Source organism: Amblyomma mixtum, unplaced genomic scaffold (genome assembly GCF_055824585.1).
Source record: "Amblyomma mixtum isolate Tamu unplaced genomic scaffold, ASM5582458v1 scaffold_31, whole genome shotgun sequence".
Lineage (NCBI taxonomy): Eukaryota > Metazoa > Arthropoda > Arachnida > Ixodida > Ixodidae > Amblyomma > Amblyomma mixtum.
Window position 1 is genome coordinate 206,973 of NW_028317728.1, and position 16,739 is coordinate 223,711.

Consider the following 16,739-nt stretch of genomic DNA (forward strand, 5'->3'; position numbering starts at 1 on the left):
GACATGCACCGGACCGGCGGTTTCGCCGTTTGTCAACAACCGCAACTGGTAGGTGAGCGGCGTAGTCCGTGCCGTAACTTCGTACGGCCCAGCCCACTTGTGCGCTAGCGACGCGGCGAAACCGCGCGCTGCGTTACTAAGTGGGTGCGTTCTCTTGAGTACTAAGTCGCCCGTGTTGAAAACGACGTGACGGCGACCTTTGTTGTACTGATCCGCCTGCTCCATGCGCGCGACATCGAGGTTTTCTCGGGCTGCGTGCTGCGCTGCCTCCAAGCGCTCCCGGAGCCTTGCCGCGTACTGCGAAAGCGGAGGGGGCGCAGGCCCCGCCGCGTCGAGTAGGGCATTCTCTAGCGGAAAAGCGATCTCTCTCCCAAAATTCAAGTAAGCTGGTGTAATACCCACTGACCTGTTCACGGTTGTCCTTGTAGCGAACGCCAGTTCGGACAGCCGCGCGTCCCAATCTCTGTGCTGCTCGGTCGTCGCGACCAGCAGGCTCTTCAGATTTCGATTCACCCGCTCGGTTATGTTGCTCTGAGCGTGGTAGGGACTCGTTCTCCTGTGGCGGATTTGAAGCGCCCGACAAGAGTCTACAAAGACTTTGCTTGTGAAATACGAAGCATTGTATGTAATCAGGTCGGAAGGGAAACCGAAACGAGTGAAAGTCTCCAACAGTTTTTCCCAAATTCGTTCCGACACAAGCTTCCTAAGGGGAAAAACCTCAACCCACTTGGAATAGTGGTCCGTTATTACCAGGATGAATTGGTTTCCGCGCGCGGACCGAGGGAGGGGTCCCATGATATCGCACGCGACCACTTGCCACGGGTAGTTGCTAACTACCGCCTTCATCATGCCAGCGGGCTTGCCCGCCCGAGGCTTGGCTACCTGGCATACCGGGCAGGTACGGGCGTATCCCAGCACATCCTTTCTCATGCCTGGCCAGGTCGCGACACGGCATAACTTGTCGTAAGTCTTACTGCCGCTGCCATGGCCTGCCAGCGCTGAGTCATGGAAGTACTGCAGGAACCGTTTCCGCAACCTTATCGGGACCACGACTCGGAAAGGGGATGCTATCGCCTCTTCCTCGTCAAGTTGGGGAATATAGCGGAGCAGCAAGCCATCATCGCCCAGCAGACACGCGTCGTACTTGCCCTCAGCGTTCCCGGTGCAAGCTGCGCTGCTCGCAAGCTCCTTCAGCACCCGCTGGCAAAGACCGTCTGCTTTCTGGGCCTCGATCAGCTCTTCTCTACTGACCGCTACTCCCCAAGACAGATTTCTTTCTGCCTCGCTCCTAGGCAGGCGAGCGGTCGCCGCCACGAGCTGCTGTGTTTCCCTTCCGTCACAGCACCGCGCGGGACCTTTGTCCGTCTCCTCTTTCTCCAAACCGGGCGCGACACTCCCGTCCGCCCTCTCCTCCTCTCCAACAGCGGTGACGCCGCTTTCTACCAAGCTGGGCTGCGCCTCTGAAGCGCTTCCGCCAGCCTTGCACGGTGCGCGCGATAAAGCATCGGTCACCTTGTTCAAGCTGCCCCGGCGGTACTCGATGGCGTACGCGTAACGTTGCAACGTCAGCGCCCATCTCGCGAGTCTGCCTGCGGGGTTCTTGAGCCTCTTTAACCAAGACAATGCCTGATGATCTGTCTGCACGGTGAAGACCGCTCCGTCTAGGTACATGTCGAACTTCGACAATGCGAACATGATCGCCAGGCATTCCTTTTCGGTCACGGAGTAATTCCACTCCGCCAATGTGAGCGTGCGACTAGCGGACGCGACAGGGCGCAGTTTGCCCTCGTGTTCCTGCAACAAAACAGCTCCAACACCGTAGTCACTAGCGTCTGTCTGCAAGACAAACTGCTTGTTCAGGTCGGGGAGGCGCAGACTAGCGGTATTCGCTATCGCGCGAGCCAAGTCAACAAATGCGTCACTCTGTTCCTTGCCCCAGACCCACTTCGAGCCTTTACGCAACAGCAGGTTCAGCGGCCTTGCAAGCTCCGAACAGCGCGGGATGAATTGCCTGTAGAACGCAACCATCCCCAAAAACCTCTGCAAGCTTTTCACATCCATGGGGCAGGGGTAGTTCAGAATTGCCTGCAGTTTGTCATCATTCGGTCTCAGTGTGCCATCATCCACGACAAAGCCCAAGAGGTTCACTCTCTTCGATGCCAACTGCACTTTCTTTGGATTTATGGTTAGACCGGCACGTCTCGTTCTATCGAGAACGGAATTCAGGTGAATGAGGTGCTCCTCGAACGACTTTGAGAATATGACAACGTCGTCGAGGTACGCCATGGCGTAGTTGAACCTTGCATCGCCCAGCACGATGTCCATCAGTCGCATGAACGTGCTCGGGGCGTTAGACAAACCAAACGGGAGTCGAGTAAATTCGAAGAGCCCGCGGTGGCAGGTGAATGCGGTTTTCTCAATGTCACCTTCGGCCACCTCAATCTGCAGGTACCCTCTGCTTGCCTCTAGGACTGTGAAGAACCTCGCGTTCCCTAACGCGTACATCACAGCCTCAATCGACTGAAAAGGGTACGCAACCGTAGGCGTCAGTGAGTTGAGCTTACGATAATCAACACACAGCCTGACCGATCCATCTTTCTTCGGCGCTAGAACCACTGGTGACGCCCAGGGACTTTGTGAGGGTCTCACCCCACCGGTATCAATCATCTCGTCAAGGGCACAGTCGAGAAGCTGCCTCTTATGCGCACGTAACGGCCTCGGGTTACACCTGAAAGGGCGCGTATCACCCGTCTGAATCTCATGCTGAAGCAGGTCGGTTCTGCCCGGTTTCTCCGTGAAGCAATCCGAAAACGGGAGTAAAGTTTCCGCCAGCCTTCGGCGCTGACTACTGGGTCCTGAGAAAGACGCAATAATCGCTTCTAACGGGCCACCGCCTCTCAGCATCTCGGGGGAGCTCACCTGCCTTTCTGTCGCCCAGGTGTGGACACCCACCTTGTGTGCAGGACAGCCGGGCAAGGATGCGCTTTCGAAGGGAATGAGGGGGGCGAGCTGGCTGTAACGATAGCCATTCTCCCCCATGTCGAGCACAATGCCTTCGCTCGAGAGAAAATCCCTTCCCAGAATTACTGGTATCGACAAGCCAGGCAGATAGACGAAGCGATGTCTCCGCTTTCTGCCGTCAAAGCGCATCGTAAGACGCACTGCTCCCTTTGCCTTTGCCGCCCCAGCTGCTAAGCTTAACGGGGTTTCGGCCGGTCTGACACGGATGTTACCTATACGGCAGGCCTCGTACACCTCGTCACCGACCAGTGACAGCGTTGAGCCCGTGTCTACGAGTGCAGAGTAGCATCGACCCGCTAACTGCACTAGCATAAAAGGGTGTTGAGGATTTGCGGGGTCGCAGCGGAGCACCAGACAGAGACGACCAGCGTGGCAGGCTTCTAGTTCCGGACTGCCCGTGCCGGGCGTGCGCCACGAGCACGCGCTGTCCGACTTTATTTTCCTCTAGCGCACGCTGTAACGCCGATCTCAGCGCCGGCGCTTTATAGTGTCGCCGGGCGCTACAGGGCCCCCCGCCTAGACGGAACGGCGAAATGTACGCGCCGACGGGGTACAGATGGAGGTCACGCGATGGAGGGAGGGTCCGGTAAGTTCATGTCAGGGTCCGGGAAGAGCCGTCGGGTGGAGGGCGCGGATTCAGGTGGACGAGCCTGGCTGCTGCGCAATGGGCGAATGATGCAGGGTGCCATGGTGGGGCCGTCACCGACTGTAGTGCTGCCCGCTGGCACAAGTGTCATTGGTGCTGGACCGTTGCAGCTGATGTCAGCGGGAAGCTGGCACACAGAGTACGCCGTCACAAGCAAGGGAGCGGTCGAAACGGCTCCGTGGACAGATGTGGTCTTTAGCGTGGTGTCGTGGCGCTGCTGTAGCGCCAGCTTCAAGTCGTCCAAATAGGTGGAAATGGCTGGCTTACATGGCTCAGGTGCCCCTGATGTAGGGCGCGAGCAGTGCGGTCCGGCCACTAGGGTTGGCACAGGTGTGACCGACGAGACAACGGTGACAGCTGTGGTGATGACGGGGGAAGTTGCTGGGTTCAATTCCAGGTGCTGGGGTAAATCGGGAGTGGCCGTCCGGAGCGACTGGCCAGTGCTGATGCGCGTGTGGGCATGGTCGGGCTTGAGAGCAAGAGCTGACACTGGGTCAGGAACTGTTTCAGGCAAAGTGGGGCTGGAGGCGATCGCCGTGCTTGTTACTGCTGTCATCGGGTTGGCTTTCTCATCCTGCTCCTGATGACGAGTAGTGCTCTGCGGACCTTCTGAGGGGCTGGGAGTGTGACAAGCAGGCTTGGTCGTTGTCGAGGGCTCTTTAGCATCAGCGGGCGACGGCTTCAACCTCACAGAAGAGGCCTGCAGAGCTGTTGGCGGTAGTGACGAGGTAGATGGAGATGCCGGAAGCCTCGGCACGGCTGCTGCCGCAGAGTCGTCTTTGGCTGCAGGAGGCTCTGGCGACAACGCCACTGAAGCGCAAAGAGGCAGGGCCAGAGACGCGGGTACGATAGTAGTGGGAGAAGGACGCGAGGCGAAGCTCGTGCGGATCCCACCTGGTGTGGCGTCGAGAGAGACAGCCGGGCTGGAGACGCTGGACGGGAGTGGCGGCGATGCGGGGAGGGGCTGCTGAGGCGGGCCGGGTGCTGATGAAGGCTGCGTGGGCGCGAGCGAGGCCGGTCCAGGGACAGAGGCTGGCGGCGGCGAAAACGGGTCCGCTGCGTCGTAGAGCGGCGGCCGAACGTAGTAGGCGCCGAAGTCCGCCAAGACGGCCGCACGAAGCTCATCGTATGGCCGGCCGCCGAAAGCAGAGTAGGTGAGCCGACGCAGGAGGTCGGTCGGGAGGATGTCACAAAGGACTTCGTGTTTGAACGGCTGGATGGTGATGCCGTTCAGGTACATCGCAGCCTCCAGTTGGGCGAACCACCCGCCGACGCCTGCAGGCCGGAACGCCGGGAGCGGCGGGTCGAAACTTGGGTGCTGCCAGTACGCCATGCTGGAACGCCGCTGAGATAGAAGGCACGGTTCGCCAGGTCACCACTGTTGAGGATTTTGCGGGGTCGCAGCGGAGCACCAGACAGAGACGACCAGCGTGGCAGGCTTCTAGTTCCGGACTGCCCGTGCCGGGCGTGCGCCACGAGCACGCGCTGTCCGACTTTATTTTCCTCTAGCGCACGCTGTAACGCTGATCTCAGCGCCGGCGCTTTATAGCGTCGCCGGGCGCTACAAGGGCTTGAGCGCGGAACGACTCCCTGAGCTCTACAGGCGAGCGGGACAAAGGCCTCCCCGTCGCCGGCGCGGGAGTTCTTTTCCTGACTAGCGCCTTGACAACCATGAAATTCTCCCGCTGACGGTGAAAGGTCGGTGCCACCCGACATCACCGCCAGCGCCTGGCGTTTCCCTGCATACGCCTAGCTTGGCATTTGCGTGCCATGTGGCCGGGCTGGTTGCAATTCCAGCAAAGCCGGTCGTTCACCCGCCGCGTGGACGGAGGACCCCTCGTTCCACGAAGCGGTTGGGGACGGCTCTCCCCTTTCTCCGCGCATTCCTGACGCTCGCTCGGCGCGTGGCCTGTGAGACCGGCACGACGCCGCTGCTCGAATGCGTACGGGTCAAGCGCGCGAGGGACAACAGGGGGTTCCGCCTGCCTTTCCACGGCCATTACCTCGGCGCGCCGAGCCCTCATCGCGCATTCTCGGCCTCCTTCCCATGCGCATCCCGGTTCCAGCGATTCGGCCGGCCTGGGGGGCGGCTGGTAGCGCAGCTCGGCCAGCAAATCCGCCTGCAGGGTTTTAGCCTCCTGTGCTAGGGCCTCGAGGTTTGTAAAACTGCGGCCCCGCAGATACGGCTTGAAGCGTGGATGGCACTGCCTGATCACACGCGCAACCTGATCTCGGTCGGTTGCCGTCAGATCTGCCCTCTTGTACAGCTCTTGCATTGCGCGTACGTACTCGAGGAGGCTTTCCTCTGGGTGTTGGGTGCGCAACGCGAGCTCCTCCAGCATCCGGCGCTCATAATCAGGCGGCAAGAACTCGGCGCGGAAACGGTCTTTGAAGTCCGCCATCGACTGGAAAGTCGGCTGGCAGCGCCTCCATCGCGCCGCGCTCTCGACGAGTGCTACAGGCAGGACCTGCCCTAGCATTACGTCATCTGGGGCGCCCAGAGCCGTCTGGTAGTCCTCGAGTTGCTGTAGAAACTCGTGGACTGATTTCGCGTCCCTGTACCCGGAAAAGGAGGGGACCTCCATATTTATCCGCGGGCGCGATGCTGTCGCCGATGCTACCGATGCTGCGGCCTGGTTGGCGCCAGCCACCGAACCGAGCTGACGGGCTAATGCGGCAAACATCTCAGTCACCTGCCCTATTACGGCCGCCGCGTCGGCCGTCTCACTACCGGCTGCCCCGCCATCCAAAGCCGTGGCTGAAACATCCTTTCTGGGAGGCATAGTTCGCGCCAACTGTCCGGCCGCACCGGCTAACTGCTCATGGCAACAAGAACATTCACATACACAACAATCTGTCTACAAACACGCGGAAATACACAACAGAAAACGCCCGAAAACTACATAAATAACACAAAACCCCTAACAACTTTACAACACTACACAAGTCGCTACCCCGCGAACATTCCGCCTGACCCGCTCCTTAACCCTATCGGTCCGGCGTGGCCCTGAACAAAGAGGGCCTGCCACGAGTCTGGCTGCACGTCCCAAAATCGGCAGAGAAATCGTCCACAAGGTGTTAATTAAAGCCCCACGTTGGGCGCCATTATTTGTGGGCAATTCGTCTGCGCGGGGACGCACAGGCAGTCACTCGAGGCAGGACTTTGTACAAAGGGTTTATTCTCACATAAGGGGGGCCGGTCGTCGTCGTGGCAGCTGGGTCAGGTGGTCCTTTCGCAGGGCTGGTCCAAGAGCGAGAAAGAGAGCGAGCCTTCCCGGTCTCGCCTTATAAAGGCTTTCTCCTAGCCTCGCTCTCCCCGCCCCGCCACTCGGGATGAAGGGGTCCGAGGCTACCAGCGGTGAGCGGCGCGAGATTTGACCTGCCCGCGAGCAGACCCTACAACCTGAACACAGCCATACAGCTACACAGAGAACCTATGGGGCTTTCCCGCTGTTTCGTATTAGAAAAGAAATGCACCCTGGCTCCCAGTTAGAATTTGGGAGAAGTACGCCAAATTTCAAGTTTTTTGAAGGCTGTATAGCTTTCTTCTGTTGCTAAAGGGTAGCGGATGGGTGGATGCCTATGAATACTCGACGATCTTGGTCTAGAGATCCTGGACCTCGGGGTAGGCTAGAACCCCTTCATGTATTTTTCTTAAAATACGAAGTTTCTGTGAAAGCTGCATAGCATTTCTTTATAGCCGCATGGCCGATCTTCAGTGGATACTAATGTGTAATTGTTTGGTTGGTTTATGGGGTTTAACGTTCCAATGCGACTAAGGCTATGAGAGACGCCGTAGTGGTGGGCTCCGGAAATTTCGACCACCTGGGGTTCTTTAACGTGCACTGACATCGCACAGTACATGGGCCTCTAGAATTTCTCCTCCAAAGAAATTCAGCCGCCGCGGCCGGAATCGAACCCGCGTCTTTCGGGCCAGCAGCCGAGCACCATAGCCACTCAGCCACCGCGGCGGGGCTAATGTGTAATTGCTTCATTATAATAATATTTCTAGCGTGCGCTTAGTAATCATGCACAACATATTATTATTACCATAATATATGTGTTACATGAAACTCCTTCCTCCAGGAACAGAAATATTAAGTGAAATTTATCGCTTATGTTCCCATTTCTATTGATGTGGTTCAAGTATGGCTATGGCATTGATTTTGGCTTCAGGCTGTGTGAACATAGAAAGTGTGGTACCATATGTCCGTGTTTAATCTTTGTCGTTCGGCGCTTGGGAGAGGGGTCACAAGAATTCACGCGCATAAAAAAAGTAATTCCATATATCGCAGTTTTTTATGCCTAATATAACCTGAATGTATCTTCAATCTAATAGACAACTTTAAAAGGGCTATATACGTAATCAAAACTTTTGCTTTCTCCGTGAATTATGTTCATCCATACATGGCGTCCATTAGCGCCAAATGCGCTTAGAACATTTTTTTATAGGTACGCATACAGTATCACAAGGTACCCAAAATGAAGGAATTCCTGCGTGTGAGAACTTCTACAGACATGTTTGTCCAGCAAATCAACTTCATCAACAGGAGGATGTGGACGATTACGATTACGATGAATCCATTGGAATTGAAGATCCATTAAAGGAAAAGGTTTATACACGACTCAAGGGTATGTACAGAAAATCTATTCTTTCAACGTAAATATCAGTTAACAAAAATGCATTGTTATGAAAACATGTATTAGTGATTTCTCATGACATCATTCTTCGAAAATTTTATCTCTCGAAAATACTCTTTATTCAGTTGCTTAAGGTGGCTTTCCCAAATTTTTCAAAAGCGTTCAAGAGCAGAGAAGGCCATATTGAGTTACATCAATTAAATTTGTTTTGAAAAGTGCTACCGCATTAGGGGCCCGAAAATAAGTTTGTAGTGGAGAGCACCTTTTGTCAGGTGGTGCGACGATAACTCGGATAGGCCAAGAGGGTCATGCGTCACACAAACGTAACACACTCGTCTTTGTACCAGACGAGTAACGTCATGATGCTACGTCGAGTGTAATGTCATACATAGGACACTATCACGCTTTCCAAAAAAAAGTACAAAAGTTGAGATTTTGTGGTCAAATCAGGTGGTAATTGCAAATAAAATACAGAAGAAAATACATAAGGCATTTCCACCTGAACCTAAATTACTTGTGCTTTAGAGAAACTTAGTCATCGAGACGTCAGTCAAACATCCTATCACATGCGGAGGCCTGCGTGACCCAGGCGGTGTGTGGGAATTTCCAAAGCGCTCAGTACTCGCCCTGTCGCCCCCTGTCAGTACACCTCACCTTCCGTATGCCGTCACCGGAAGCTTCTACAAAGGCATGTGCAGTGCGGTCGCGTTGCAGTTGTGCGAGGCTCCTACTACTGAGTAAGAGAGCTGGTGTGCCAATGTGCTTGTCGCTGAGCATGCTCTTGGCACTCCAGGAAGCCTCTACAGCCAGCGCGTAACCAGAATGTGAAAGGCAACGAAATAAAACACGAGGTTAGCTAGGAAACGCTCTAGAGTGTACCGTTACTCATATATAGAGTTAAGGTGGGCGCTCCCAAAATATTAGGTCAGTGGGATTGAATATAGCCCACATGAGTTTCGGTTGGATGGTGAGGAGACCACTGTATGGAAGTGTTAATCAATGACGCCTGGATTTCATCTTTAAAATATAATATTGCTTCAAATGGTTTGTAATGTTAATTGATGGTCAAAACCGGCTTTACGTCGCTTTACTGTGAGGAGAGATGAAGCGAGATTTTTGTTGTATATTTGTAGTGGCGCCTAATGGTTCCACGTCGTTTGAGGTGGCCGTAGGGTAGTAGCGCCTTGTCTTTGAATTTTGTCCGAGAACGGCGTTGATTCTTGACTGTTCCTTTGTGGCCGCAAGTATGCTCTGCAATTCTCTACGGTGTTTTCACCAACGTGCGATAACTTGTGAAGGCCCTGGGGAACATCTGCCATTAATGCGCTAGAAGACATATCTTGGTAGACAACAAGCGTTCATCGTGCTTCCAGGAGTTTTTGCCATTGGCTTTCAGTCGTCAACCGAATGATTACGTCGAGGACTGGCTAGACGTGTTCGGCCGTGTGGCGGCACTGAATGTTTTGGACAGGAGCGCAACGGCCTGTAAGCAGTTCTGGAAACGTGATGGCCAGCTAGGGCATGGTTTCAAACCAGGAACTTTCCCTCCCAGCCTGAGACATATTCCAGAAAGAATGTTTAGGACGTTTAGAAGTGGGGTCAGGAGAGAACGAACGGAGGCGGTGCAGCAGTCACGTATTCAGTGCCCAAATATACGATCACTACCTACTATCAGCATCAAAAAAAAAGGTGGGAAAAGACTAAAACGCCAGGAAGAACAACGAAAGATGTCATTGCCTGGGGAAGACATACTGGCTACGTCCATCAAAAGTTCCGAACAGCGGTCATTTCGCCTTTGGTACGAAAATCGACAGCTGTAGTATTGTGCGTCCCTATTATTAAAGCTATTTTCCAATTTGAGTTTGAATGTTCTTGTTCGGATTTTATTTGACACTGACAGTACATCCAAGAAATAAAACGTCTTTTCAACGCACTGCTCTCAGTATCGGTGCCTTGAAGAAGGTGGGCTATTTATGCGCGGTGTTAAGGAGAAGCCTTCTGCCAGTATGACTGCAATGCACCGAAACGCTGAAGCTATAATCGACGGGAACACGCAGTTGCTCTTAGCTTCCCAAGAAGTGCCAACCCCGCAATAAAAATTCACCGTGATAAACAAGAACAGGGATATAAAGACTAGATAGAATATAGGCGCTTATGAAATGGTAACAGTTGGAAGGGAAAAATGCGTCAGCGTTTTATCCAGATCTCTGTCAAATGACGAAATGACCCATTTAGGTGCCGAGTGGCCTGCGAACGGGCTGCATATTGTCACGGGACCAAGGCAGGAGACACCGTTCGCCAGCTGCGCTAACAGAATCCGCCCTCTGGGCGCGTGAGCCAACTCTCACCTCTTTCTCTTCTGATGCCACCTGGGGCCACCTGGTGGCATTATTCCCGCTCCCGAAAAAAAAGAAAGGGGATACGGAAAACCACTACGACGCTACGAGCTAACTCAAGGAAGTAGGGGAATAACAATCCAAGGGGCAAAATGACAGGATGAAAACGGGCCTCTGCGAAAAAAAACAAAAACCGAAACAACTGTGCAAGCGCTGTCAGTGCGTGAAAAAGGGCTTCATACGCAGTATGTGCACTACTTCTGGCTGGGTTCGACGGCGCGCACTGTGCACAGAACCGTCGGGCAGAACCTCATAAGTCATATCTGTTATTCGACGCAACACTCTGTAGGGGCCGAAGTAGGGGCATAGGAGTTTTTCCGACATGCCTGGGCGACGGACAGGGGTCCATACCCACACTTGGTCGTCCGGTTGGTACTCGACGTGACGGTGTCGCTGGTTGTAGCGGCGTGCATCTGAGCCCTGCTGCCTCCTGATGTGCATGCGGGCGAGTTGGCGGGCTTCCTCCGCGTTTTGGAGAAATTCTTCGGCGTGTGGCGTGAGCGCCCGGTCGTCAGCAGTGCATGGAAACATGGTATCCAACATGGTGTGCACATCGCGCTCATAAACAAGGCGAAATGGCGTAAAGTGAGTGGTTTCTTGTACTGCCGTATTGTACGCGAAAGTCACGTATGGAAGAATCTCGTCCCAAGTCTTATGCTGGACGTCTATGTACATAGCGAGCATGTCTGCTGTAGTTTTGTTGAGTCTCTCGGTGAGCCCATTGGACTGCGGGTGGTAGGCAGTAGTCTAGCGATGGCTGGTATGACTCAACTTGAATACCTCGTGCATGAGCTGCGCTGTGAAAGCCGTTCCCCGATCGGTGATCACGCTGGACGGGGCGCCGTGTCGCAGAACAATGCGATGCATGAAGAACTGCGCAATTTCAGACGATATGCCACGCGGCACCGCTTTGGTTTCGGCATAGCGTGTCAGCTAGTCTGTGGCGACAATTATCCACTTATTTCCGGCCAACGATAGGGGGAATGGGCCGAGAAGATCCATGCCGACTTGGTCAAAGGGCGTACGAGGAGGTGCAACTGGTTGGAGTAAACCCGCGGGCTTGACGGGAGGTGACTTGCAGCGCTGGAACTCACGGCAACCTCGGACGTAGCGGCGGATGGTGGCAGCAAGTTTAGGCCAATAATAGGTCTTGCATACTCGAGCGAGAGTGCGTGTAAACCCGAAGTGACCAGAGGTGGGCTCGTCGTGAGAGGCAAAAAGGATGTCCGCACGGAGGTCTGCCGGCACGACGAGGAGATAGGCGCGAACACCGTGGCTCGAGTTTTTCTTGAACAGTATGCCATTGCGCAGGCAAAAAGAGGAGAGGTTCCGGGAAAACTCCCGGGTAGCAGTGCGGCCCTCCAAATGGTCAATAACGGGTCGTAAGCTGATGTCATCTCGCTGCCTCGCCATTACGTCGGAATCGCTGACCACTCCAAGGAAACGACTGTCGTCCTCTATGCTGTCATCAGCTAGGTCGACTGGTGCGCGGGAGAGCGTGTCGGCATCTTCGTGCTTGCGTCCAGATTTATAGGCTATGGTGTAGTCAAATTCCTGGAGGCGGAGGCTCCACCTTGCTAAGCGGCCTGATGGGTCCCGTAGAGTTGCCAGCCAGCACAAGGAATGGTGGTCTGTGACGACTTTGAAATGGCGGCCGTAGAGGTAGGGTCGAAACTTCATCGTGGCCCACACAACCGCGAGGCACTCCTTCTCCGAGGTAGAGTAGTTAATTTCGGCGCGAGACAAAACGCGACTCGCATATGCAATCACGCGTTCCACGCCATCTTGGTGTTGGACTAAGACAGCACCCAGGCCGATGTTGCTGGCGTCTGTGTGGATCTCGGTGGCAGCCTCCTCATCAAAGTCAGCAAGAACAGGGCTGCTGTGCAGGCGTCGGCGTAGCTCTGTGAAAGCCTCCTGTTGTTCGCTAGTCCACACGAACGGGGTATCGTCACGCGTCAAATGTGTTAGGGGTTCGGCGATTTGGGAGAAGGCGGCGATAAAGCGACGGTAGTAGGCGCACAGACCAAGGAAGCGTTTCAGCGCTTTCTTCGTGGTAGGAACCGGGAATTCGGCCACGGCGGTAGTTTTGTCGCGATCGGGTTGGACACCGGCGGCGCTCACAACGTGGCCTAGAAACGTCAGTTGTTCGTAGCCGAAGTGGCATCTTCCGGGCTTGAGCGTTAAATTGGCCGACCGAAGGGCATCTAATACAGTCCGCAGGCGTTTAAGATGTTCGTCAAAGGTTTCGGAGAATACGACCACGTCATCCAGATAAACTAAACAAGTTTGCCATTTGAGGCCAGCGAGAACTGTGTGCATCATTCTCTGAAACGTTGCCGGCGCTGAACAGAGGCCGAAGGGCAACACCTTAAATTCGTATAGACCGTCGGGAGTAATGAAGGCTGTTTTTTCCCGGACCCGTTCATCAACTTCAATCTGCCAATACCCGCTCTTTAAATCAATCGAGGAAAAATATTTGGCGCGGCGAAGGCGGTCGAGCGAGTCGCCTATGCGGGGCAGTCGGTATACGTCCTTTTTAGATATGGTGTTCAACTTCCTGTAATTTGACGCAACAGCGCAGCGTGCCATCCTTCTTCTTAACTAAAACAACAGGCGACGACCACGGACTCTGAGATGGTTTAATAATACCGTCAGTGAGCATCTCCTTCACTTGTGTTTGGATAGCCTCGCGTTCTTAGGTGAAATACGGAACGGCTGTTGGCGTATGGGACGGGCATCTTCACTCGTGATGATGCGGTGTTTCGTAATGGCTGTCTGTTGAACTTTCGAAGAAGACGCAAAGCAGGCTGTGTACTGGTGTAGTAAGGTACGGAGAGCGCGGCGTTGAACCTGTGGCAGCCCTGAGCTGATGTCAATGTGATCGAGAGACATGTTCGGAGATTCCACGGCTCTGCACGCAAAACATTCTGAAACATCAGCTAATTGGTCGGCGAACGCGATCGCTGTGGCGCGGAAGAGGTGCCGAAGTTCGTGGGTGAAATTAGTAACAAGTAATTGGGTCCTACCATTGCGTATGTGGACGAGGCTTCGGGCCGGACAAATGCCGTGTGTCAGCAACAATGAAATATTGCCTTCGGCGACTGCTGTTCCTTCACGGAGCCCATCGCAGTCGACAGTAACAAAACACTGGAGCGTGGCGGGATGAAAACACTCTCGGAGGAAACGCGAAGGGCGGAGCGACATGGGCGAGTGTGGGAAGTGTCGTCGGCGTTGTCTGTCGAAAAAGTAACTGTGCGCTGGCGGAGATCGATGATGGCCCCATTTTTACGGAGAAAGTCAACGCCCAGGATCAGGTCACGAGAACAATCACGGAGAACCAGGCAGGTGACAACGAACGTGGAGTTGCGGATCTGGACCCGAGCTGTACACTGGCCAAGCGGAGTGACGATGTGGCCGCCAGCCGTGCGGATCTGCGTGTCAGACCATGGTGTCGTAACTTTTTTTGAGGAGAGCTGGCGATTTGCCGCTTAAAATGGAAAAATCAGCTCCGGTGTCCAGCAGCGCGCTAATGTTGTGACCGTCAATGAATACAGGTATGTCGAGTGAGAACCGGTCCTGATGTTCTGAAGCTGTGGGCGTCGATGTCGTCACGTTCCTGCCAGCCGATGTTCGCGTTGTCGGGGGGACTGTAGAGCGTCGAGTTCCAGCGACCCCGCCCCCGGAGGTCGCTGTCGTCAGTTTTCCCAGCGGGGGCTCGGCGACCGGCCTTGCGCTGGTCGTGAGAAGTGATGGCTTGCCGATGATGATGACGGTCGGCGAGGTGACGGCGATCATGACTGCCGTCGCTCGGAGGGTGGCAGACGCTGCAGAGACAAGTATTCTTCAATATCGCGGGGTCGTTGACCAAATGGATGTCTGTGCGCGTCGGCGGGGAAGCCCTGCAGGCCGAGCTCACGATATGGGCACTGGCGGAATAGATGGCCGGGCTCTCCACAGTGGAAGCACAAACCCCTTCGGTCGGGGCCACGCCAGACGTCCGCCTTGCGCAGAGGTGACCGATCATTCGGCAAGTTTTGCACCGGTTGCACAAAAGGTAGCGGGACGTGATGGTCAGGAACAAATGACGCAGATTCTGGGGCAGGGCGTCGCAGGGCCTCAGCGTATGTCGGGCGGTGGTCAGGAACACATGACGCAGATGCTGGGGCAGGGCGCCGCAGGGCCTCAGCGTATGTCGGGTGGTGGAAGTCATTCCGGTAGGGCTGAGGTTTGTCACCCAGCAACGGAGGTCTGATCACTTGCTGCACCTCCTCGCGGATCACACTAGCAAGAGAGCCGACCGCTGGCTGCGACGCACCACAAATTTTCTGCAGCTCTTCACGTACAATAGAGCGCACCATGTCCCGTAGGAGATCAGGGTTGTGTCCGAATGCCGGGAAGAACTCTGTCACGGAAGCAGCAAGTACTGGCCTCTCGTATACGGTGGACCGCCTCTGAAGGACCTGCTCCATTGTAACCGCCTCCTTATAAAACTCAGCGACAGTACCGGGGGGGTTGCGTACGAGGCAAGCGAAGAGTTGCTCTTTGACTCCACGCATTAGCTGGCGGAGCTTTTTATCTTCCGACATAGCAGGGTCAGCTCTCCGGAACAGCCGCGTCATGTCTTCAACATACGAGGGGGTACCCAAAAGAAACCGGACTAATTTTTTGAATCGGCACAGCTTCTGTGGTACCGCGTTTTGCCGCTATGAGCGCATAGAACGCACATTTCAGAGTCAGTAAGCCGAGTGCCGTCGCTGAAGGAGGTCAGAGTAGTTTAGGCAGAGTTTTAGAGTGACGACTGTTTTGCACGAGTGTCGTTTTTGCAATGGCTGATGTTCGTGAACAGCGTGCGCCGGTGAAATTCTGATTTTTTCTCGGGAAAAGTGGAACGGAAACTCTTGAAATATTCAGAAAGACGTTCAAGGACGATGCTATGGGGACAACTCAAGTGTTTCTGAAATAAATCCTGAACAAAGCAACAGTCACACCAATGGAAAACTTCAAATTCACCTCGCCTCAAGAAAGCTCGTCAGGTGAAACCAAACCTAGAAACAATGCTGATTTTTTTTTTCGACGTGAGAGGAGTCGTCCATTCAGAATTTGTTCCGCAGGGTCAGACAGTTAACCAGGCTTTCTGCTTGGATGTTTTGAAAAGATTGGGCAACAGTGTTCGGTGGAAGCGGCCTGATTTGTGGCAGACGGGTGACTGGTTTTTCCACCATAGCAATGCCCCTGCTCACACAGCCCTGTCTCTATGACAAATTCGGACCAAAAATGGCACGACCTCTGTTCCTCAACCCTCATACTTACCCGACCTTGCCACGTGCTACTTTCTTTGTTTCGTAGAATGAAAAGACAGGCGAATGGAAAGCGTTTCGCTGATGTTGCTGAGGTGAAGAAAAAAACGACGGAGGGACTGTCAAGCATCACAAAAGATGAATTTAAACAATGTTTTGAAAAATGGAATGAAAGATTCGACAAACGTATTATTGTAAGTGGAGAGTACTCTGAAGGATATTGAAGGTCTGTGCTGAAAATATGAACAAATAAGCTCAAACAAAAGTAAGTCCGGTTTCTTTTGGGTACCCCCTCGTACATGCTGACAGTCTCATTGGGCATCGGTATACGGGACTGCAGAGCCCGCTGAGCTCGTTCCTGACGATCCGCGCTGGTGTATGTCTCGAGCAGACGACGGCGGAGCTCATGCCATGATGTGAGAACTTCTTCACGATTCTCGTAGCACGTACGAGCGCCGTCTTCCAGACTGAAGAAGACATTCCGAAGTTTTGCGGCGTCGTCCCACTGACTGAAAGATGCTACGCGTTCAAACTGCATGAGCCAGTCTTCCACGTCCTCAAGCTGACTGCCGTGGAAGGGCTTCGGTACTCGTGGATTCTGAAGGGTGTAGTAATGAGTACCTTGCATGGCTGGTCGTGGGGCAGGCGGTAGAATCCAGTGGCCCGTGCTCAGAGGGTGGTAGTCCTAGGTTGCGGCGACTGACTCGGTGCACTGGTGTGTCGACCGGCAGAGGC

General features: G+C 54.3%; 1 pseudogene; it reads right to left on the reverse strand.

Annotated features, from left to right (window-relative positions):
• Positions 1–14,502, reverse strand: part of LOC149324458 (uncharacterized) — a 42,201-nt pseudogene extending 27,699 nt beyond the window's left edge.
• Between the last annotated feature and the right edge of the window lie 2,237 nt (positions 14,503–16,739).